Consider the following 25251-nt stretch of genomic DNA (forward strand, 5'->3'; position numbering starts at 1 on the left):
CGCCCATTGCCTTCCCTCCTGGGGAGTCTGAGTTCTCATCTGCCCAATGGGCAATGCTGTAGCACATTGTGGGTGTGCTAAACACGATCAGGATTTGGGATGCCACGTATGTTCCTGAGGTTGCGCGTCTGGCACCAGAGCAGATGTTCCACAACCACAAGGGATTTCACACTTTAAATGTGCAGTGGCCAGGTTGGGAAATGGAGTGGTATGCTGGTGCTATGGACAGGAGTCTGTAGCATGCTTGCCTGGCGATCTAGAGAAACTTTACACTTTTGGAGGGGTCCTGCAACCCTTTGCTCTATGAATGTTGAGGGCTGACTGTATATCCACAAATTCCCATCCATCAACAGGAGGGTGGAGAGAGACTATGGGTTTCTGAGAAATAATTACAGACTGGCCTCCCTTTTACCATTCTTGGGCAGTCGCCTTCCAGCTCCAGGTTATCTTGGATGAGACCAATTATCTGGACCCATTTCAAACTGGCTTCAGGTCGGGACATGGAGTGGAGACTGCCCTGGTCACCTTGGTCGATGATCTCCATCTGTGCGTTGACAGGAGAAGTGTGGCCCTGTTGGTGCTCTTGGATCCCTCAGCGGCCTTCGATACCATCGACCATGGTATCCTTCTGGAACGCTTGAGGGAGTTAGGTATTGGGGGCACTGTGCTCCAGTGGTTCCGTTCCTACCTCTCAGGCAGATTCCAGATGGTGAGGCTGGGGGACAGCTGCTCTTCAAAGATAGAGCTCACATCGGGTGTCCCTCAAGGCATGATACAGTCTGTTGTGGCTTGTGTGCTGTGCCCATAACCCTTGTTGGGACCTATGGAAATGACGCGCAGTGTCCACCACAAGCACCTGCAGAGTTCAACCACGTCGACAGGACGCCAAGAAGAAGGAATCTGTGAAGATGTCTTCAACTAATAACGACTCTTACAAGTCTTCACTGTAAACGAGGGCTTTAATCTTCCTTTGCGGTATTTACAACATAGATATACACAGTGTATTGGACATCCGTCTCTAATACACACTATTTACACCAACCAGCAATAATAACACAACCTCTGAGGCAGTCACATTAACACACAACCATCTCATTGCCTCTCAGTAACAGACACAGCCCACTCTGAGGCTCCAACTGTCTCGCTGTCCCTCTCAGTGACAGTTGAGAACAACAGTTGACAGTTGCATCAACATTCCAATGATGCAATGTTTGAATGCTGAGACATTAGCTGCCACTGGAGCTCCAAATTATCTGCACAACAGCTCCACCTAGTGGCCACACCAATGTCATTTCCTGACACAGTCACCAATGCTGTTCAACATTTACATGAAGCCGCTGGGAGAGATCATCCAAAGTCATGGGGCTTGGTGTTATCAGTACGCTGATGACACCCAGATCTATCTCACTATGCCCCCAATTGCTGCAGTGACTAAAGATGGCATCTCTCCTCTAGAGGCCTGCCTTGGGTCGGTAATGGACTGGATGAGGGGAAACAAATACAGGCTGAATCCAGAGAAAACAGAGGTACCCGCGATAGGTACCCAAAGTCCAGGGATGGAGATTTGTCAGCCAGTCCTGGACGGGGTCACGCTTCCCCTAAAGGACAAAGTTCACAGTTTGGGAGTACTCCTTGATCCGTCCCTACAGTTGTCATCTCATGCCTGGAGTCAGTAATGGGCTGGATGAGGGAAAATTGACTCAGTCTGAATCCAGAGAAAACGGAGGTACTCGTGATAGGTTCTCCTGGTCCAGGGATGGTGATGGTTCCACCTGTCCTGAACGGGATCACGCTTCCCATAAAGGACTCGGTACGCAGTCTGGGGGTTCTCTTTGACTCGTCGCTCCATCTTACATCGCAGGTGGATGCGACGGTCAGGAGTACCTGTTATCAGCTTCGGCTTATTCACCAGCTGCGTCCCTACCTGGGCCAGAGGGACCTTGAAACGGTGTTACATGCTCTGGTAACCTCTCGATTGGATTTCTGCAATGCGCTCTACATGGGGCAACCCTTGTACCATACCTGGAAGCTACAAATGGTACAGAATATGGCAGCCAGACTGGTCACTGGTATATCCAGGGCTAGTCACATAACACCTGTACTCAAAGATCTGCACTGGCTGCCTATTCGCTTCCGGGCGCAATACAAGGTGTTGGTTATAACCTATAAAGCCCTACATGGCTTGGGCCCAGGATACCTTGAGGACCGCCTCTCCCCATACAATCTGCCCCGCACCCTCAGAACATCTGGGCAGCAGCTACTGAGGGTCCCAGGGGCAAGATTAGCCTCCACATCGAGGAGGACGTTTACCATCTCGGCCCCGACCCTCTGGAATACGCTGCCCATAGAGCCTCCGCTCGGCCACCTCCCGGCCCCCGTTCAAGAGGAATAAGACCTTCCTGTTCAAGTCATTCCCGGATTCAAGCTCCAGCTGTCTCCCCCCCCCCCCCCCCGCCCCTGACAGCAGTGGCAAGCTGGCAGATGGGTTTTTAATGTAGATTTTTAATGTATTTTCTTTTATTGTATATTGTATTGTATTGTACTTGTTTGCTATGTGTGCACCGCCTGATTGAAGAGGGCAGTATAAAAAACTTTATTTCTTTTTCCTTATATAGAAGCGGTGGCCAGGAGTGCTTGGTATCAGCTTCGGTTGATACGCCAAATGCATCCTTACTGAACTGAAAGGACCTTGAAGCACTGGTACTTGCACTGGTAATCTCTCGGTTGATTTCTGTAAGGTGCTCTACATGGGCGGCTACCTTTGTCCAAGTTTGGAAGCTTCAATTGGTTCAAAACGCGGCGCAGCCAAATTGTCACTGGCACATCTAGGTTGATCATATAATCCATATTAAAATCTCTTCACTGGCTGCCGATCAGCTTCTAGCACAATACAAAGTGTTGGTGATCACCTCTAAAGCCCTACATGGCTGGGGCCTGAGTTACTTGCGGGAACGAACGCCTCTCCCGACACAACACCCTCCAGGCTCTCAGAATATCAGGGAGTATGTACTGGACACCATAAAGCAAGGTTAATGACAACCTCCACAGGGCACTTACAGCAGCGATCCCAAATTATGGAAGGCCCTAAGAAGGCACTCAAAAGGGATCTCTTCCGGATGGCTTACCATCGACTCTATGTAAAAATCTGTGACATATTCCACTCTCGACGTGATCACTGACTACGGATAAATTGATTTTAGAGACTAATAGGAATTGGTAAATTCTGTCAGGGATGATGGGAGTTGTGCTCTTCACCTGGCCTGGAACTCACCACCTGGTTGTGCACCACGCTGACCAGTTTTGGCCAGTTGTTATATCTTGCAAGAGTTGCAGAGAACAGGCTGAAGACCCCGACAAACTCTCCAAGCCTTCTCACTCTTGCTTCCACAGAAGTCTTCACCCTCTTCACCAGGGTCCTGCTGGTTCTTGTAGCTTCACCAAGCCACCAGACAACTCAGTAGTCTTATATAAAAGATCTACTTATTCTACTATATACAGCTCCAAACAATACTCAACTCCTCACTCACTACCCAAACTACAACCCACAAAATACATGGGATCTATAGTCATATTATAGCCAAAGCATGGCACCACCCCCTGTGTCTGTTTCCCCCCTTAGGCGTGTACATCATCCCATTGGTTCTCCTTGTTCATTCCCACATTAATGATTTCTCATCTCAGCCTTGACCACTTTACAATTGTCAGGTGTGTCCAATTATCCACTCTGCAATTCTTGTCCTTGGCACTCAGGGCCTGTTATTGTCTTACCATTCACACTGTGTGGTTCTCTCTTGGCTTCTGCTGAGTCACTCTGACTCTCACATACAAGTTTATTTCTCTAACTGTATGTCCCATGTGGCTTTTTCCTTAACAAATTCAATATTAGTGTTTAATTGATTGTATTGTATTGTATTATTGTATTATCTTATATTATTTTATTGTTTTAATCCCGCCTCAGTCTTCAGAGAGGCAGGGAATTAAATAACATTATTATTATTATTATTATTATTATTTTTATTATTATTATTATTATTTTTTATTATGGCCCACTACATACATTTAACACTTTACATGGCCCCTTTGTATACATGTGGGATCTATTCCGGACCCAACCATAGGATCTCAAGTCCCATGAGTTCAATGGTGATGCGCCCCTGTGGATACGTGTACCATTTTGTCACCCTGGTCTTGCCATCTGCTTGAGCTCAAGTCTGCATATGGCAAGCGGGCGGACTGGACATTCTTCATCAGTTGGTCACATCTGCTTTCTGCTTTCTGGTTGCCAAACTGCACACACCACATCCTCAAACTCCCTCCACAATTCATAGGAATATTCTTCCATCCTGGCCTTAGGCTACATGCTTTTGCATTTCTATGGCTACTCCCACAGTCTGCATCAGTTCACTCCATGCATCGGAGGAAGAAAACCAGCTCTATGACAGCTCATGCTACAACTTCTTTTGCTCATCGTCTGAAAGCACTACAAGACATTCCATGCATCTGATGAACGATCCTTCTATCATGAATCTGTGAGCTTTTAAGTTGCCATAGGACCTTTGGGCAGTTTTGCTGAATCAAAATTTCATGGTTACCTCTCCTCTGATGCCTTCAGAAGTGCACCCAGGCTGTGTATACAATGCATATGAGATAAGAGTCAATACAAAAGGGAACAGAGAGTAAAGTTCACAGAAGTTCTTGTCCAGACGATAACAGAAAAGCTGGATTGAGTAATGATTAACACAGTGTATTCAAACCAACCCAGTGTGCCTAAGCTTTGCAGTGTATAAATTTCAGAGCAGTGGAGCAGTGGAAAGCATTCTCTTCATCCTGAATCTGGAGACAATAGGTTGCTGGGATGGAGCCTCTGGGGACAGCCACCATTCTGCTGATCGTCTGTATCTCCTGCCTTGGTCTTTCTGCCATCTGGAAAAGCGAGACCCACAAGAAAGGGAAGCTGCCCCCCCGGACCGACTCCATTGCCCATCATTGGGAACGCTCTGCAGCTGAAGACCAACCACTTGGATCACACTCTCCATAAGGCAAGAGCAAGAGTCAAGGCCACCATTGCAAAGGATGTTGAGAAACTGGAACTGTGTCCAGAGGAGGGCCACCAAAATGGTGAAGCGTCTGGAAGCCATGCCTTGTGCGCATAGACTCAGGGAGCTGGGGCTGTTTAGCCTGGAGAAGGGAGGGTTAAGGGGTGATATGACGATAGCCCTGTTTAAATATTTGAAGTCTCTTAGTTGCTATTTTAATCTATTTTAACACATTTTTATGTTGTTGTTGTTGATTTGTTTTGTTTCTTGCTTTAAGGTAGGGAGGGGCATAAGGGGAGAGGATTATTTAGTTTTTGGTTTTTATATGGACTGTGTATTTTATTGAGACCTGTCTGTTTTGTAACCCGCCTCGATCAGTAGGGAGAGGCAGGATACAAATAAACATTATTATTATTATTATTATTATTATTATTTCATATTAAGGAGGGAGCAAGCTTGTTTTCTGCTGCTCCAGAGACTAGAACACAGAACAATGGATGCAAGTTTTAGGAGGAACTTCTTGACAATAAGAGCTGTTTGACAGTGGAAGAGATTCCCTTGGAGATAATGGAGATGTTTACTTGAGAGTTCCTGCATGGCAGAATGGGCTTGGACTGGATGGCGCTTCTTCGGGTCTCTTCCAACTCTATGATTCAAGTAGGAAGAGACCCCAAGGGCCGACTTCTGAGGTGCAGGACTTTTAGGAGGGGGCAATGTGTAGGTTACTGCAGGATTGCTAGTTTGCTTGTGTTTCTCTGTCTTGCCAACAAACTTGCCAAATAACTTACTGTCCAAATGCATCTGAGGAAGTAGACTTTAGTCTATGGGCACCTTCCCACTATGATTTAAAGCAAATCGCTGATTGGGTTATATGACCGCCATTCCCATTTGAAACCCGTTCCGATCCTTCTGTGATCGATTTCTGTCGCAATAAAGCGAGGTAAACGCAAAGCCCCCGGTTTTTCCAGACACTAGTTTCCTAGTGCTTCTTTTGGAAAGAATTGATTCCGAAGCGTGTTCAACAATTGGGAATGATGGATCTGAATGGCATCATTCTGGATGGAGGGACTAATGGCAGAGGGGCCTTTACCATGCCTCCTCAGTGTTTGGTAGATCCACCATTTTGTGCTGCCTTTGTGCTTCTGGTGTGATTTTTTAAAATAAAAAAGTAAAATTGATAGAAGATTTGATACATTGATTTTGCAACTACTTGTAATTACCTGGGCGATCCGATGGCAGCTGACAGTTAAGCAAGTAAGTGCAAAACCAATGAACCAAATCTTCGATCAGTTTGTGGTCTCTTCCAACTCTATGATTCTATGATTATTTATATACCCCCCACACAAACACACACACACACACAAACACACACACGAGAGAGAGAGAGTTCCCAAGCCGGGCTGCCACTCACTGTCACTGATGACGCACAGATGATTTTGCATTTTGACCTGCATTTTGAAGTGGTGCAAACAGACAACAATTGTGCCAAAAAAGAAGCGATCACAGGGGGATAATGAAAAGATCTGCTTTCATAGTGGGAACGACGGACCTCTTGTAATTGATTTACTGCCCTGGTGGCGCAGTGGTTAAATGCCTGTACTGCAGCCATTCACTCGAAACCACAAGGTTGCGAGTTCAAGACCAGCCAAAGGGCCCAAGCTCGACTCAGGCTTGCATCCTTCCGAGGAGGGAGCTAAAATGAGTACCCAGACTGTTGGGGGCAAATTAGCTTACTTGCTAATTAGCTTACTTGCTGTCCACCGCTATGATCTTTAGAATAGCGGTATATAAATAAAACAAATTATTATTATTATTATTACCAACACGGAGCGAAGGCGAATCGGAAACTGAAAGAAGTTGGCAGCATGAGCTGTCATGGGGCTCATTCCCACTGAAGCTCATGCTGCCAACCTCTTTCTATAGTTAGATTCAAAGGTGCTACAAGATGAAAGTGCCAAAATGGTACAAAATCATTTGAAGGGGCATAAGCAGACAGACCCTTGACCCATTTCTGACCATGCGTTGGTGACCATCCAGTGATGTGCCTGTCTCTCTCTTTCTGTATCTGTCTCCCTCCAGCTCAGTGAGACATATGGCTCTGTGTTCACACTGCATTTCGGAGCGGAGCCTGTTGTGGTCCTGCATGGCTATGATGCCATCAAAGAAGCCCTGGTCGACCGCGCGGATGAATTTTCAGGCAGAGGGAAACTGCCCTTAGCTGACAAAATCATGAAGGGGAAAGGTATTTTGTGTTTCTGGCTGGCTTGCGTGTGGGGCAAGGTCTAACATCTCTTCCAAAAATATAAGGGCGTCAGAACCACTGAGATACAAATCTGGGGAAGATAAACAGAAAAAAGAAAGCCACTGCAAAGTGGTTATGAATGATAGAATGAATACCTGAGTGTCCATCTTGATCTTTAGTCCAGTGCCACCAACCCAAATGGGAGGGCTTCAGGAGAGGAGTTCCCATCATCTCTATGTATTTGAGGATTATAGAATCATAGAGTTGGAAGAGACCCCAAGAAGGGCCCTGATCCAGTCCAACCCCCTTCTTCTGCCATGCAGGATCTCTCAGTCAAAGCCTCCCCATTGACAGATGGCCATCCAGCCTCTGTTTAAAGACCTCTAGGGAAGGAGACTCCACCAAAATCTCCTTTGAGGGAGTGGGTTCCTCTGTCGAACAGCCCTTACTCTCAGGAAGTGCCTCCGAATGTTGAGCTGGAATCTCTTTTCCTGGAGCTTCCATCCATTCCTCCATTGTGTCTATGATTCTATGATTCAGTGGCTCCTGCAGGGCTCTCCCATTTCTAGGGAGGAGCATCATGGAGACAAGCAAGACCCCAAGGAGTTGCCCCCCCCAGCTGCTTATTCCTTATGCAACTGTACATTTGAGGCCTCCCATGTTTATCACGGCAAGCTCAACCAAATTATAGAGCTGGATTGACTTAGAGAGAGGGGTAACAATATTACTCTACTTTCTTCAGACTCCCATCTTGTGGAGCAGATAGATATCCAGCCCAAGGCTAATACTTTATTTAATGCCCTGTCATGGACTGTTGCGGGACGGGCCTCTAAGTTGGCTGACAAAAACTGTAAAGACTTTTGTGCCCGTTTTGAGATTATCTGTATGCAAGGAAGCTGGGTCTCTTCCCTGGGTTTTCCATCTCCTCCTGGCTTTGTGGCTTCCAAATCAAAGCATCAGGGGCGTCCTGATGGAGGTTTGGCAACCTTGGTTGCTGTGGACTCTAACCCCACAATTCTCCAAGTGGACTTTGGGGTTTGTGACAATGTTCTTATTCTTCAAGCTGACTGGCCTAGTGGAGGGAAACCTTCTCTGATTCATGTATATTGCCCTCCTCAGAACTCAATATATGAGCATGATTTTAGATGGCCTGACGTAGAAGTAATTCCTACGTCTCTGTATGATGCATATGCTCATCCATTAATCTTAGTGGCAGGTGATATGAACGCTAGATTGGGTCCAAACAATAACAAACTAGCCGAGGAACTTGGTTTAAGTTAAGAAGACGTGTCCCAAACGCCCATTGGGAATTCTAAAGATTCTCGATTAATGAGGCTGGAAAATCCCCTTTTTCTATCATTTTTAAATTTCATCTTTTCCTTTCTAAGGGGAAGGATAGTGACCCTGAGGCCGATTCATAGAGATATATAGGACCAAGAGGGGAAAGCGAGGTCGACTATTTCGTTCTTTCACAAGCAGCGTTTCCATGGCTTGTTAACTTTAAAGTCCTGGTTAGGCCTGAGAGAGATCATATGCCAGTCCTTCCTCCCTTCTCTTCTGGAAATAAAAAGTTGATTGCCATTGATATCATGAGCCTCCCCCCCCCCAAGAAAACAAAAGGCTCAAATGGAATGGGACAGTCAATGAAAATGTAAATACCTTCCTAATGTCCCCTGGGATGCTGATACTAAGAGATCTTCTTATGACGACTCAAGAGCCTTTGGAGACCTTGGCCAAAATAGTCCAAGAGATTCAGCCTTTTTTGATCTGCACAAATTACACGCAGCCTACTAATAAGATCAATCATGGTTGGTTTGACAGGCAATGTGTCCCCCAGAAACGTATTTTAGCAAGATCTATAACAGTGATGGTGAACCTTTTAGAGGCCGAGTGCCCAAACTGCAACCCAAAACCCACTTATTTATTGCAAAGTGCTGTGTCTCTCTGGCTTTCTAGTAACAAACTCTGGCAAACTCTGTGCTGGGACCATGGCACATGTGCCCACAGAGAAGGCTCTGAGTGCCACCTCTGGCACACGTGCCATAGGTTCGCCATCACCGATCTATAAGGACACTAAGAGGGGAAGATTCGTCAGATACACTTTATATTTACCAGCGAAGGGCTTATAAAAATCTACTTAGGGGGAAAAAAGCAGAATTCACATGGCAGGCTTGGATGGATGTCGGCCAGTCCCTTGCGGAGAAGAACTCCTCTGTATTCTGGTCCCTAGTAAATAAAGGTACTAGAAATACACAAGGGCATATCACCCATCAGGTCACCTCCTCTCAATGGCAAGATCATTTTCCTGGCCTTTCCCCCCTATCCTGCCATGATACAACACTGAGCCCCTGTTCCAGAATGGATCTACCTGTGCTCTTTTGCTGCCCTGCTTGGGATCCAGTTACCATCGATGAAGGTAACTCCTTGATTAAATCCTTCCCTAACAAGAAAGCCCCAGCAGAAGACATGCTTCCCGGCGAATTATTTCGATCAAACCCAGACTGGTGGGCACCAGCTCTTCTTGCCTCATTATTCGCCTCCATCAACCAGGATGGGAAAATTCCTCAGAGGAGGGCTGTGAATATTGTAATTCCTATTCATAAAAAGGGCTCCATGGCTGACCCTAAAAATTTTAGGCCCATCGGCCTATTGAACATCATCTCTAAGCTTTAGGCAGACTAGAAGTATGAGCCATGGAAAATGACATCTTTGCAGAAGAACAAACCAGGTTTAGGAAGGGTAAATCTACACTAGATCAACGTTTTGTTTTACATCATGTGATCCAAAAATACTCCCAAAAGGTAGAAAAGAACTTTTTACCATCTTTGTTGATCATACTTCTGCTTTTGATCTAATAGACTGAGACCGACTTTGGTTAAAGTTAGCTGCGGCAAACATTGATAGAAGGCTGCTTCTTCCGATTCTAATGTCACATTGCAATACTACCATTAGAGTCCATCTTGGGGCAAATGGAGCCTTATCCGATAGTATTCCCAGAGACAGAGGCCTGCGCCAGGGCTGCCTCCTGGCCCCCTTTTCATTTAATTTTTATATAAAGGGGGTTGTCCAGAATTTAAAAGGATCAAGATCCTTCCCAGCATCTCTCCAGGATGTTAAACTTTCTGTCCTGTTATACGCAGATGATATTGTTCTGATCTCGCTTACTTTAATCGGGATGCAAAGACTTTTAAAGAAGTTAAGTGAATTTTGTTTAAACAAAATGTTAATAGTTAATCACTCTAAAACCAAAGTTGTGGTTTTGGGTTTAAGGAAAAAACTTCACCGCTGGAGCTAGTGGCAAAATCTATAGACCAACAATCCTATTTCAATTATCTGGGTTTAAGATTTCAAGCTCACCTGTCATGGAAAACACATTTTGTTGCAACCAAGCAAAAATCATCCCATTCTATAAACTTCCTCCTGAAATGCTATAGACTTCAATTGGCAGCCCCTTCTATTGAGGTTTATGAAGGAAAAATTGTTCCTCAACTATTACATGGTGCAGAAATTTGGGGGTATGATAGTATCTCTAATTTGGAAACTGTTGAGAATCCATTCTTGAGATCCCTCTTGTCTGTTTCTAAAAGTACCCCGGTCTCCTTTTTGAGAGCAGAAAGAGGTCAAACTGCCCTTCAAGCCGAGAGACATATTGCACTTGCCTTTTACTGGTTGAAGTTGTTGACCATGAATGATTCCAGGCTCCCCAAAAAATGCCTTTTAGAGCAATTATCTTCTCACTCCTCAAGTTCCTGGGTATGTATTGCCAGAATGATGCTGCAGAGCTATGAGACTGATGTTGACTCACTACCAAATTATGCCTCTGGTAGAGTTAAGCAACTGATGAAAGGGAAAATCCAACTTGTTGCTAAATGGGCTCCCTTACAATCACTCCCAAACTCCTCTTTCTCATTTTGGTTTCCTCTATATAAAACATCGTTTGGATTAGAGCATTATTTTTTTAATCTTACTCTGGCCCCTATTAGAAAAGCATTCACAGGCTTAAGGTTTTGACGTATGCCTTCTGCCTATAGATTGTGTATTTGTAAAACTGGGGTAGTGGAGAACATTGAGCATCATCTTTTGCATTGCCCTCTTCGTACCGCTCCTAGACAAAAGTTCCTTAATCATATTTTGCACTCTCTTTCCAACAGACAGATCTTGCTCCCAGCAGATCTCTATGCTTTTGGCTGGAAATGATGCATTCATTACCTCCATGATGGCAAAATTTTGCTTTAGCTGCTAGTAAGATTAGACTTAGTTCTCAAGATGGGAGCGAGGATCAGAAGTCTCATTTGCCATATGTTTTTATCATTATTGTTGTATTACTGCATCTTATTGATGGGATTATTTTATTGTTACTATTTTGTTTATCTGTATTTCCCCCCAGAAATTCTGTGTCTTGATCCTTTTATGTTGCTGCTGTTCCTACTGTCTGGACCAGTATCGCATTGGTGCGTTACAGACGGCCCAGAAGGGGCCATCTCGCGCCGCCGCCTGTTGCAGCGTCCAGGAACCACAGAAGCCAAATGGCGCGGTTCCCGGATGCTGCCAAGAAGGAGTGCGAAAATTGCGCTCTTTCTTGCTCCCTGGAAGAGACGGCACGAGGGCACGGCGTGCAGACGCAGAGCGTCCGTTACGTCAAGATGGTGGTGGCTGTGTGGAACGGCCGCCGCCATTTGTTACGGACAGAGTCCGTAACAGGAGTAGGGGCGTCTAGAAGAGACACCCCTTTTTAAAACTGGGACGTCCTGAGGACGTCCCAAATGGCGGTATGTAACCCTCCATTGTGACGGCTTTTAGCTTTTAACAACAAAGTTATTTTACAAAGTAGGGGTCCCATGTTTCATTGTTCCCAATCATAAATGTGAATTCTTAGCAGTTATAAGACTGCAAACCCAGGTTATCATCTTGTAACGGCTCAGTATGATGCCCACTGATATTGGGAAATGATGCTTTTTTGCCACTGTTTGGGGGATAATGCTTGTCTCTCGCTTTCCTCCATTTCCAGGGATCATCTTCAGCAATGGAGAGACCTGGAAGCAGCTCCGGCGCTTCGCCCTGACCACCCTCCGCAACTTTGGGATGGGGAAGAAAAGCATTGAGGAGAGGATCCAGGAGGAAGCCCAGTATCTCCTGGAACAGTTGCGAAACACTAAAGGTATGTGGATTGTGACAACCTCCACTATCCTCCTACTGACTTTCCAGAAGATTCCTCCTCATCTTCTTGACCACTGTTGCTTAAGGCTCAAAGCTCAAACTCTTGCTTGCATCTTAAACCTGGTGTACCTGGAGCAGTCATTTGGTGAAACTTGTTTCTGAAGATCAGGATGACCCTTCCTCTGCAGGAGGTCAGCCAGTGACCTAGGATTTCCCTCCAAGAGGTGGAAGGCAAACCCCCTCCGAGCCAATTCTGCCAGGAAACCTCAATGACTGGGCAGCCTTAGGGTCTCCGTGTCACAAACAAGTTGAAGGCAGACAGTGGCAATCCATCCTCACGCTAGAAGTACCTCACTCTAGTACCATTGGAATATAGCATGAAGGTATGTCTCAGGTGTCAATTGATGGAGTCCATATGGAAGAGGCTGAAGCCTGCCATAGAAAACGGATGTGATCTCCCCAGTTGTCTGGAAGGATGGGCCAGACAAGCCAAACACAGTCAGTAGAGGCTGATTCAGAGGCCCCAGCCTGGTCCAGGAAATACTGGAACCCATCAGCTGGGATGCTTTCATCTGCTGTAGACAGCCTGGCAGACACACTTACCACCAAGAAAACTGATTAGATAGCAGTGATAACTTGGCATGAGTTGAACATGAGTCAACAGTGCGATGTGGCAGTTGAAACGGCCAAAGAGATTTTAGACTGCATCAATAGAAGTAGAGTGTCTAGATCAAGGGAAGTAATAGCACCACTCTATTCTGCTCTGGTCAGGCCTTTGGAATTGTAATGTGTCCAGTTCTGGGCCCCACAGTTCAAAAAGGAAGTTGAGGAACTGGAGCCATGTGTCCAAAGAAGGATCACCAAAATGATGACGGGTCTGGAAATCATGAAGCACTATGAGGAGAGACTTAGGGAGATGCTGGGGATGTTTAGCCTGGAGAAGAGAAGGTTAAGAGGTGATATGATAGCCTCTAAGTATTTGAAGGGAGGTCATACTGCGGAGGGAGCAAGCTTGTTTTCTGCTGCTCCAGAGAATAGGATCTGGAACAATAGATGCAAACTACAAGGAAAAAAGGATTTGACTTCATTATTGGGAAAAAAGTCATGATGAAAAGAGCCTGGAGAAGAGAAAATTTAGGGGTGACAGGATACTAGTGTTTAAATATTTGAAGGGATGTCACGTTGAGGATGGAGCAAGCTTGTTTTCTGCTGCTTCAGAGGCTAGGACCTGAAACAGTGGATGCAAATTGCAGGAGAAGAGATTCCAGCTCAACATTAGGAGGAACCTCCTGACAGTGAGGGCTGTTTGACAGTGGAACACAATTCCTCAATGGATATTGTGGTTGAGTCCCCTTCTTTGGAGGTATTTAAACAGATGCTGGATGGCCATCTTTCGGGATGCTTTGATTGAGAGTTCCTGCATGGCAGAATGGAGTTGGACTGGATGGATCTTCTTGGGGTCTCTTCCAACTCTATGATTTTATAATTCTATGATTCTGTGACAGAGCTTATGTGGGCGGGGCAGGTGTCGCCGGTTGCATGATGTGGGTACAAGGCTCCTCCCACCACCTTCTCCTCCACCTGAGTAACAAACTTACTACACAGCGTGCAGCAACAATAACTTTTAATAATAACAGAAGAGTCCCTGGCGGGTTTAAACGGAACTAGTAGTCAACTTAAACCACATGGCCCAGCCACTTCCCAAAGTCCCAGGCGAGTCTTACTTCAGACTCCGGGCTTCCAAACCGCTCCCCGAAGATACCGAATCCGGTGTTCGTCGGCAGCATCCCCCTGAATGCTTTTCCAAGGGTTCCAGCTCGTCTTTCTCCCGTTCTCTAGGCTTAGGTCCTACCTCCCAATGTTCCCCCTTTGGGTCCCATCATTCCGCTTCCCGACTCTGTGAGTCTCGCGGCTTCCACGACTCTACCTCCATCCAGGGAAAAACACCCTCCTCCCAAGGATCTCGTGGGGTCCTCTCTTCCTGAACCCCGCTTTCCCTTGCAGGGAGACCAGAGTTCTGTCCTGCTTTGGGGTCCTTTGTACTAATTCTCTCCCTTTCTCGACCGCCACTTCCCGACCAGTTCTTCCGCGTCCTTCCCTGCCTCCTGCGTGCCTCGGACCCTCTCCTTTTATTTCCCCAAGAACCACGCCTCCTCCTTCCCTTGTCCCCACCCCTGGGACTCTTTCCTTTTCCTCTCCCACCTGATTCTCCCTTAGCCCTCTCATCTCTCCCATTCTCATTCACCACCTCACTACAGCTTAGTACTGAACAAAGTCTTGGTAAAGCCTGAAAGTGAAAGCTCAGAATAAGAAATTTTGAATTGATTGATTGACTGACTGATTGATTGATTTGTGGTCCTTCCAGAGCAGCCCTTTGACCCCACCTTCCTGCTCAACTGCGCTCCTTCCAATGTCATCTGCTCCATCGTCATGGGAAAGCACTTTGACTACGACGACAAGAGGTTTCTGGCCATTATGGGCTTTCTGAACGACAACTTTCAGATTAACAGCTCTCCTTGGGGTCAGGTACGTCCTTTGCCCCCAAAAGTCAAACATACACTCCTGTGTGCAAATTCCATTTACTGACGGCGGAAGAGAGGAGAACAGGTTAATACACAGCAGTTTAAAGTGAATATTTTGATAATGGGGGAGCATAGGAGTTGGAGACACAAGGAGTCTGTGGAGAACTGGGAAACATATTCCCTGCCTAGGAAGATGACCTATACTTCTGGAAGGAAGAACGACCTCTGTTTCTGTGGAGGCAGACCCTGCCCTGGCAATGCGCAAATGGCAGCTGGAGATTGTGTCCAGAAAGCTTGTCCCATTGTGGGAATCCTTCATTCACATCTGTATGCAGCTCTACTGTCCTCCTTCTAGAGAGATGAGGCACAGTATCTATAGAGTGTAAAGACCTCAGCCAAAGACAGCCATCTGGTACGGACAATCTAATTGATCCTGGTCAACTCAGTTTGACAACGAACTGGGCAAGTCCATTCCTTTTCTAGACAGAGACAAACAAGTAGGAAAAACAGGATGGTGATCAATCATAGCATGGCTGGTTAACCATCTGTGCCTTGAACTTTGGGTTGGTGTACTTGGTAATAGTTTGTAATTTCCTAGAGGAAGAAATAGAATAACTTTATGTCTAACTAGCAGGAGATTCTTCCTTTTAATCTGACAGACAAAACGCTCCGCATGTTTGCATGGGTGCGTGAACAATGTGTCTCAGCGCATAGGAAGAATTCCCCTGCAATAGAGCTTCTTCTCCGTTCCATCTAGAGTTGTACACTGGGACCCAGATGTCCTTTGGACAAGAAATCTCTTCCTTGCCGTCCTGATGGTGAAGCTCAATCCATTTCTTCTTTCTTCCTCTCTAGCTCTACAACATCTTCCCTTCCGTAATGGACTTCATCCCTGGGCCTCATCACAGAGTAAAGTCAAACGTCCAAAAGACCAGAGCGTTTCTTTTAGAGGAAGCCAAGGAGCACAAGGACACCCTGGACCCCAGCTCCCCTCGCGATTTCATCGACTGCTTCTACATTAAAATGGACCAGGTGAGACCAAGCCATGGGCTCCTGAAGGTGGAAGAGAGCCTGGTGCCTCTGCACAGTTCAGGATGATGGGTCTCCTTCTGGGCTGACCCTCTTAATCCTCAACTTTGGGCCCTTAAATTTCTCTGTGGTTACTCCAAACTCAATAATTACAATTCAGTTCAATTGTCAACATTCCTCTTCAGTGATATCTGTGGTCTGCCCTTGTTTTGTTAGACACCTTCCACTTCTCTTCCTCATTGGAAATGCCTGCTTTTTGGCAGAGGACAGACAAGTCCTTCAAAGTCATTTTCTTTAATCTTCCCAGGCTTTTTAGCCCTTAGAGATGGCTTCATCGACACATTTTTCTTCCACCAGATGTAATCTTTGGGATTTGTTATACTTCTGCTCATTATATTTGACTAAACGGAGTGAAATTGACTCCACTGTTTCTGATGCAATTTCTCCAGGAAAAACACAGTAAGGCATCCGAGTTCACCATCGAAAGCTTGGTTATCTCCGCCGCTGACTTGTTTGGGGCAGGAACAGAAACGACCAGCAGCACTCTCAGATACGGGCTCCTGATCCTCCAGAAATACCCAGAGATAGAAGGTAAAACACATGTGGCTCCCATAGTCTTCTTCTCATCCTTCAGTTTCTCCAGGGAGCATCTTGCTGAATTTCTGTTTAACTGCTCTGGCAGACTATAGGCTAAGGATATACACATCTTCATGCAAGAGCAAGTAATTTCAGCCATCTTGCCCTTATTCTGTCAGGACAGCAAGGTTTCTCTGCTGTATTCACACTCACTTCATATTTTGCTTATTCACTGGGGGGAAACTAATTCGCTTGAAAAGGAACCTGATTTTCCCCATTGACATAAACACCCAGCCTCTGTTTAAAGACCTCCAAGGAAGGAGACTCCATTGCACTGCATTGAGGGAGTGTCTTCCACTGTCAAATAGCTCTGAGATCAGGAAGTTCCTCCTGAATGTCGTTTCCCGGAGCTTGCATCCATTGCTCCATTGTGTCCTGTTCTCTGGGTCAGCAGAATACAAGCTTGCTCCCTCCTCAATATGAGACTTTCCTTAAAGAGGGCTATCATATCACTTCTAAACCTTCTCTTCTCCAGGCTAAACATCCCAGCTCCCTAAGCCTCTCCTCATAGGGCTTCATGGTTTCTAGACTCTGGCACTATCACTTCACTTGATCTAGACCAGGGGTAGGCAACCTTTTTGAGCCGGGGGCCACGTTGCTGGGGGGCCGAAGCCAAAAAATAAATAATTAAATAATATTTAAAAAATTTAAATAAATAAATAAACCGGGACAAATGTAGGACAACATTTTCAAATGGTGGACACTTTTTTTAAAAAAAGTGGAGGACACGTGAAAAAATTTGCTGATTTTTAAAAAAATGTTAATATAAATGCATGTTTCTGAGGCTTCTATAGACAATTGACCCCCAAAGGCCCCGGCGGCAATCGGCGGCAGGACCGGGCTGGGGCCGGTCCCAAGGCCTCGCCAGGCCGCATCTGGCCCGCGGGCTGCAGGTTGCCTACCCCTGATCTAGACACTGTACTTCTATTGATGCAGCCTAAAATCGCATTGGCCTTGTTAGCTGCCACATCGCACTGTTGACTCATGTCCAACTTGTGGTCTACTAAGACTGCTAGATCCATTTCATTCATATTAGAATCATATAATCATAGAATCGTAGAGTTGGAAGAGACCATAAGGACCATCCAGTCCAACCTCCTTCTTCTGCCATGCAGGAACTCTCAATCAAAGCATCCCCATTGACAGATGGCCATCCAGCCTCTAACCAGACCTCCAAGGAAGGAGACTCCACTACACTCCGAGGAAGGAGTGTATTCCACTGTTGAACAGCCTTTACTCTCAGGAAGTTCCTCCTAATGTTGAGGTGGAATCTCTTTTCCTATAGCTTGCATCCATTGTTCCAGTTCCTTTTCTCTGGAGCAGCAGAAAATAAGCTTGCTCCCTCCTCAATATGACATCCCTTCAAATATTGAAACAGGGCTATCATATCACCTCTTAACCTTCTCTCCTCCAGGCTAAACATCCCCAGCTCCCTAAGTTATTCCTCATAGGGCTTCATGGTTTCCAGACCCTTCACCATTTTAGTCGCTCTCATTTAGACATGCTCCAAGTTATCAACATCCTTTTTGAACTGCAGTGACCAGAACTGGACACAGGATTATTCCAGGTAAGGCCTGACTAAAGCAGAATAGAGTGGCACTATAACTTCCCTTGATCTGGACACTATACTTCTATTGGAACCTAGAATAGCATTGGCCTTTTTAGCTGCCGCATCACACTGTTCACTCATGTTCAACTTGTGGTCTACTTGGACTCCTAGATCCCTTTCACACGTAGTTTCATTCAGCCAGGTGTCCCCCATCATCCTATATCTGTGCATTTTATTTTTCCGCCCTAAGTGCAATACCTTACATTTCTCTGTGTTGAATTTCATGTTGTTAGCTTTGGCCCAGCTTTCTAGTCTATTCAGGCCATTTTGAATTCTGATCCCTTCCTCTGAGGTATTAGCTGCTCCTCCTAATTTGGTGTCATCTGCAAATTTAATAAGCCTTCAGAACCCAGTGCATTTGGGGCAAATGGCCCTCCTCAGAGGCAACATCTGTCTGCGAATGTGGCTCACAAGTACTTGTTGGAAATGCTTCAGCGACAGCCTCTAAGATCTCCTTCACAAAATGAACTCCGACATGCAACCACCTTGAGTCTTGCTTTCTGGGGATAAAATGGAGTATGAATAAAATTAATAATGGTATCAATAACAGCCGCCACAGCAGTTGGGTCGCCTTACATATTGCCCTTCAGAATGCCTTTTGCTTGAAACTCATTGGGATGTGGTAGTCTCTCCTTCCATTGGTAGCCATGAAGGCAAAAAGATGGAAACTGGGTGTCACTGTGTGTGGATGCACCTTCAACTTGCTTGTTGATTTTATGGCAACCCCGTGCATTTCAGAGGGATTTCCAAGGGAAGGAATCCTCAGAGCTGGTTGTCCCAGTTCCTTCCTCTGAAATATATCCTACAGCACCTAGTATTTGTTGGTGGTCATCCAAGTTGTCATTACGGAGGGGGAGGAGGATGTAGTCATTGGCCTGGGACCAAAACACATCTAAACCATTTATGTTGCGTTGAAGTGGGTCACAACAGACTGAACCTCCCATGGGTTCTAGATGGCTTCTCTGATTGCTCCTGGATGTTTCTTGCTTGACATTGAACTTCATCTTTCTCATGACAGGGAAAGTTCAGGAGGAGATTGACCGGGTGGTTGGCCACTCAAGAAGGCCTTGCATGGCTGACCGGGGGCAGATGCCTTACACGGATGCCGTCATCCATGAGATCCAGAGGTTCATCTCTCTTGTCCCATTGAGTCTCCCTCATGCGGTGGTCAAGGACACGCCATTCAGAGGATATGTCATCCCCAAGGTAAGTTCCCTGTTTCCACTTCAAGAACCTATAAAACTCTCACTTGAGCTTTGGGTAGGTTTGCATGGGAAAATGCCATCCTTCATCTGTCCTGGACCTAACTATGGAAGGCATTGCAGGCCAAAAACAGTGGCTTCAGCAATGCCTAGAAAGAGACCGGTAGCTAGACAAGAAAGGAGCTGCATCTTCAGTGAGCCCAAAAGTAGCAAAGAAAGACTCCCACCATCCATTCAACAAGAGGCAATGCATCAAAAGCTCTTACTGCCCTGTGTTGCACCGCTTATTGCTTTGGTGTAGGGGCCACATTTAGAGATCATCCGGAGACATGGAGAGGGGTACTGTCAGTATCTTGATGATACCCAGATATAGCTCTCTGTGCCTCGGACTACAGCTTTGACTAAGGATGACACCCCTCCTCCAAATGAATGCCTTAAGGCGGCACTGGACTGAATGAGGAAAAACAGACTGAAACTGAATCCCGATAAGATGGAGGTACTCGTTCTTGGGACCCCTGACCCAGGTATAGAGAGATGTCAACTGGTCCTGGAGGGGGTCACACTTCCCCTAAAGGATGGTGTCCGTGACTTGGGAGTGCTCCTGGATTCCTTGTTTCAGATGTCAACCCAGATAAATGCGACGGTCAGGAGTGCTTGCTATCAGCTTCGGCTGATACACCAGCTGTGTCCTTTCCTAGAACTAGGGGACCTGGAAACTGTGATACATGTGCTGGTAACCTCATGACTCGATTTCTGTAATGCGCTCTACATGGGGCTACCCTTATGCCTGGTCTGGAAACTTCAACTGGTTCAAAATATGGCAGCCAGGTTGGTCACCCAGACAGCTAGAGGTGACCATATAACACCCATCATAAAAACCACTTCACTGGCTACCTATCAGTTTCTGGGCACAGTACAAGCTGTTGGATATAGCTTTTAATGCCCTACATGGCTTGGGTTTCCTTAGATTTAAAGAGTCACCTCCTTCCATACAATCCTGCCCACACACTTAAGTCCTCTGGGAAAACCCTTCTTCATCCCATAAAGACTAGGCTGACAGCGGTCACCCAGAGGACTTTTTCTTCTGCCGCTCCCAAAGGATGGAATGGCCTGTCGGAAGAGATCCGTAATGCTATCAATCATGACAGCTCCAAAAAGGCTGGCAAGGCGGATCTCTTCCGACAGGCCTCCCCTGATCAGCTCACTTGGCCCCCGCTGATATGGACCCCCACCATTTCACAGTTGCTTTTATTATTCTTATTATTTTATTATTGAATGTTAAGTTATTATTGTTACTGTTAATCAGGAATTTTAAGTGTTGTGTAGGAGGGAGGAATAGTGGATTGTATTCTGCATTGTATATTTGTTACCTAGTTTGTAAGCCGCCTCGATCCAACTGGAGAGGCAGAATATGAATTATTATTGTTGTTGTTGTTGTTGTTGTTATTGGCATTCTTGTGCCTTGCTTTCAAGGGCTTTGCTCAGAGTGAGGGGCTTCAGAAATCCAGCTTTAGATGATAAACTAATTTCCTTCCTGGCTTCTTGTATCCTCTGCAGGGGACCACAGTATTCCCTGTCCTGACCTCAGTGTTGCACGACAGCAAGGAATTCCTCAACCCTATAACGTTTGACCCCCAACATTTCCTGAACAAAGACGGGAGCTTCAGGAAGAGCGACTACTTCATGCCCTTTTCCGCAGGTAAAAATGGTGCCCAAACCACAAGCGGGCAGCATCCACCGTTGGGTGGCTTTTGGGGGGGTCTCTTTAATCTTTAATCTCCCACTGCTCCTGATGTTTTGCAACAATGCTCCATCCTCACCTTTGAAATGACTATATGCATCCTTCACCATCACTGCCAATATTTACATGTTATACACATGCTGTAAAGTCAACGTTAGTAAGATGTCCCTGTCATTGAGACAGCCATAGGTGCATCCACCTCGCATAATTATAAATTCCATGGTTTCATCTAACCATATAATAATAATAATAATAATACAGTGGTGCCTCGGGTTACGAAATTAATTCGTTCCGTGGCACCGTTCGTAACCCGAAAAGCCTTCGTAAGCCGAATTGCCATAGGCGCTAATGGGGAAAAGCCGCGATTCCGTGCGAAAAAGCCGAAAAAAGCACCAAAAGTTTTTTCGTAACCCGAAAAAACATTCGTAACCCGGAACAATGTTTTCCTATGGGATTTTTTCGTATCCCGAAAATTTCGTAACCTGGGTATTTCGTATCCCGAGGTACCACTGTAATAATAATAATTTGTATTCCACATCTGGCAAGTCGAATCATGCGATTTGTAGGCTGCATCTACACTGCAGAATTGAGGCCGTTTGACACTGATTTAACTGACATGTCACAACACAATGGAGTACTGGGATGTGTAATTCTGCAAGATGTTTAACCTTCCATGCTAGAAAGCTCTGGTGCCTCAACAAACTACAAATCCCAGGGCTCCATAGGATGGAGCCATGGCAGTTGAAGCAGATGATGGAGTTGGAAGGGACCTTAAGAGTCATCTGGTCCAACCTCGTTCTGCCATGCAGGAACTCACAATCAAAGTATCCCTGACAGATGGCCATCCAGCCTCTGTTTAAAGACCTCCAAGGAAGGAGACTCCACCACTCTCCATTGGGGGAATATGTTCCTCTGTCGAACAGCTCTTACTGTCAGGAGGTACCTCCTAATGTTTAGGAGGAAGCTCTTTTCCTGGAGCTTCCACCCATTGCTCTTATGTCCTATTCCCTGGAGCAGCAGAAAACAAGCTTGCTCCCTCCTCAGTGTGACATCCCTTCAAATACTTAAAGAGGGCTATCATGTCACCTCTCCTGGGTGGCCATCTGACATGGGTGATGCTTTGATTGAGAGTTCCTGCATGGCAGAAGGGGGGCTGGAGTGGATCAGGGCCCTTGGGTCTCTTCCAACTCTATAATTCTATGAGTCTATGATCCTCTTCCTTCTGGGGCTTCCTTTGCAGGGAAGCGGATCTGCGCAGGAGAAGGCTTGGCCCGCATGGAGCTCTTCCTGTTCTTGACCTCCATACTCCAGAACTTCAAGCTGAAGCCCCTCACGGACCCCAAGGAGATTGACATTACACCTCTGATGAGCAGCATTGGCAACGTCCCCCGTCCCTACCGCCTCTGCGTTGTCCCCCGTTGAGAAGGTGCCCTGGCATAGTTGGCGATGGGCAGGAGAACTTGGCTTCTGCTTCTGTTTTAAGAGACGTTTTCCAGCCCTCCCACTTTGGGCACCAAAAATGTATGTGTGTGTCCATTTGCCTTCAAGTCACTTATTAACTTTGGGTGACCCCACAAATTTTATCACAGCATTTTCTTGGGCAAGGAAGATTCAGAGACGACTTTGCCAGTTCCTTCCTCTGAAATATCACCAACAGCAGCTGGCATGCCTTAGCAGTCTCCCATCCAAGGAATAAATGGCCCTTGTCTATCTTGCAAGATCAGTCTGGATCTGGTGCCTCAGATCTTTAGAATATTGGGCATGAAAACTATGGCTACATTTCAGCCCCAAGTCAAAATGTGGCTTTTCATTAAAGACTTTGGGATCAAACTGTGCGTGGTTTTCAACTTTTTAACTGTGACGTTTGCTTTCGTGGAAGGAGCCAGTTTCACATTTTGTGTCCCGAGGGTCAGTTGGAGGGCAGTTCTTTCCATTTGGCCGGAACAAAAGGGAGCCAGCTCCTGCCCATTGGCTCCGTCCTGTGATTTTGCAAGCGATCTGCTTGTGACGCTCACCTCTCTTTAAGCTACTTTAGATCTTCTGGGATGACAGCACCCTGGTCTTTTCCCCACCGCTCTCCCCAAACTAAGAGGGACCCTTTCAAAAATCACTGGCGTTTAAAAGGACTGTGTATTGATGGCAATGCGGATCTACTTTAGAATGAAGACAAGCTTTTTGTTAAAATAAAATATGAACTTTTAACCAGTTGTTTCAAACAGACGTTGCTTGAAAATATTTCAATAAACATTGGTTCAGGCGCTTGTGTTTTTTCGGGGTCACTGCACTTTGCTCCGAAGCGGCATTTGGGGCAAATGGCCTTTGTTCCCATTTGAAACCACTTCCAATCCTCAATGGATCGATTCCAGGAGGAAAGAAGTGAGGCAAACACAACTAACCCAGGGTTTCCTGACACTACTTTGGAAGTGGTTTTTTTGGGGGGAAGAATTGATTCTGAAGCGTGTTCAATAAGTGGGAATGCCAGATCAGAATCGATTCTTTCTTTCTTTCGTTCTTTCTTTCTTTCCTGACCTTTTTATTCATTTTATGGATGCATGTGTGCAGCTTTGCAGTCGCTGGGATGGAGCAGCACATGTCCCTAAACGCAAGCTACTGGGGAAATATGGCAGAGAGAGAGGGAAGAAGGAGAAGGAATCCTTGGGGAACTTTAAGGTTGTTCCTAGGAATCCCTAGTAGTCTGGCAATCTGGTGTCCAGTTCTGGGCACCACAATTCATAAAGGATGTGGAGAAACTGGAGCCATGTGTCTGGAGAAAAGAAGGTTGAGAGGTGATATGATGATACCCCTGTTTAAATATTTGAAGGGATGTCCTATTGAGGAGGGAGCAAGCTTGTTTTCTGCTGCTCCAGAGAACAGGACCCAGAACAATGGATGCAAGCTGCAGGAAAAGAGATTCCAGCTCAACATTAGGAAGAACTTCCTGAGAGTCAGGGCTGTTCGACAGTGGAACAAACTCCTTCCTTGGAGTGTAGTGGAGTCTCCTTCTTTACAGGTCTTCAAACAGAGGCTGGATGGCCATCTGTCAATGGGGATGCTTTGATTGTGATTTCCTGCATGGCAGAATGGGGTTGGACTGGATCAGGGCCCTTGTGGTCTCTTCCAACCCTATGATTATATGATTCTATGTGTCTAAAGGAGGGTGATTAAAATGGTGAAGAAGGGTCTGGAAACCATAAAGCCCTATGAGGAAGGATTTAGGGAGGTGGGGATGTTTAGCCTGGAGAAGAGAAGGTTAAGAGGAGCTCAGTCCAACCAGAGAGAGGAGAAGGAGAGGAGCTGCTTGGCAGCCATTTTGAGACCGTGTGCTTGAGACCGTGTGCTCGTTGCTGAAGGGGCGGAGCTTCTGGGAGTCACATCTGTGAGTCACAAGGGGGCGGAGCTAGCAGACTAGCTGTATATACCACCTTCCAGAGCCTTCCAGAACAGTCCGGCCAGAGAGAAGAGAAGGAGAGGAGCTGCTTGGCAGCCATTTTGAGACCGTGTGCTTGAGACCGTGTGCCCATTGCTGAAGGGGTGGAGCTTCTGGGAGTCACATCTGTGAGTCACAAGGGGGCGGAGCTAGAAGACTAGCTTTATATACCACCTTCCAGAGCCTTCCAGAACAGTCCGGCCAGAGAGAGGAGAAGGAGCTGCTTGGCAGCCATTTTGAGACCGTGTGCTCGAGACCGTGTGCTCGTTGCTGAAGGGGCGGAGCTTCTGGGAGTCACATCTGTGAGTCACAAGGGGGCGGAGCTAGCAGACTAGCTGTATATACCACCTTCCAGAGCCTTCCAGAACAGTCCGGCCAGAGAGAGGAGAAGGAGCTGCTTGGCAGCCATTTTAAGACCGAATTTTAGTTTTCTTTAACTCAACAACTCTGCTCAAGTGGCATCAGGTTAGAATCAGATATTGAAACAGAACCTTCCCTTTAAGTGTAAGATAGCAGCCAGTACTTTCCTTTAAAGAAGTATTCCCAGTAGATTGACTGCTATATTCATTACTAAAGACTTTGCAGTATGGACAACGAGGGATCTGCCGCAGTCACCTGCAACTCTTGTGGGATGTTTCTCTTCTTGCCTA

The 25251-nt window shown here is 46.2% G+C and overlaps 1 pseudogene; it reads left to right on the forward strand.

The window, feature by feature from the left end:
* The first annotated feature begins 4773 nt into the window (after positions 1-4773).
* LOC121918788 lies at positions 4774-23376 on the forward strand (annotated as a pseudogene).
* The last annotated feature ends 1875 nt before the right edge of the window (positions 23377-25251 follow it).

The sequence above is a fragment of the Sceloporus undulatus genome, chromosome 1 (assembly GCF_019175285.1).
Source record: "Sceloporus undulatus isolate JIND9_A2432 ecotype Alabama chromosome 1, SceUnd_v1.1, whole genome shotgun sequence".
NCBI lineage: Eukaryota > Metazoa > Chordata > Lepidosauria > Squamata > Phrynosomatidae > Sceloporus > Sceloporus undulatus.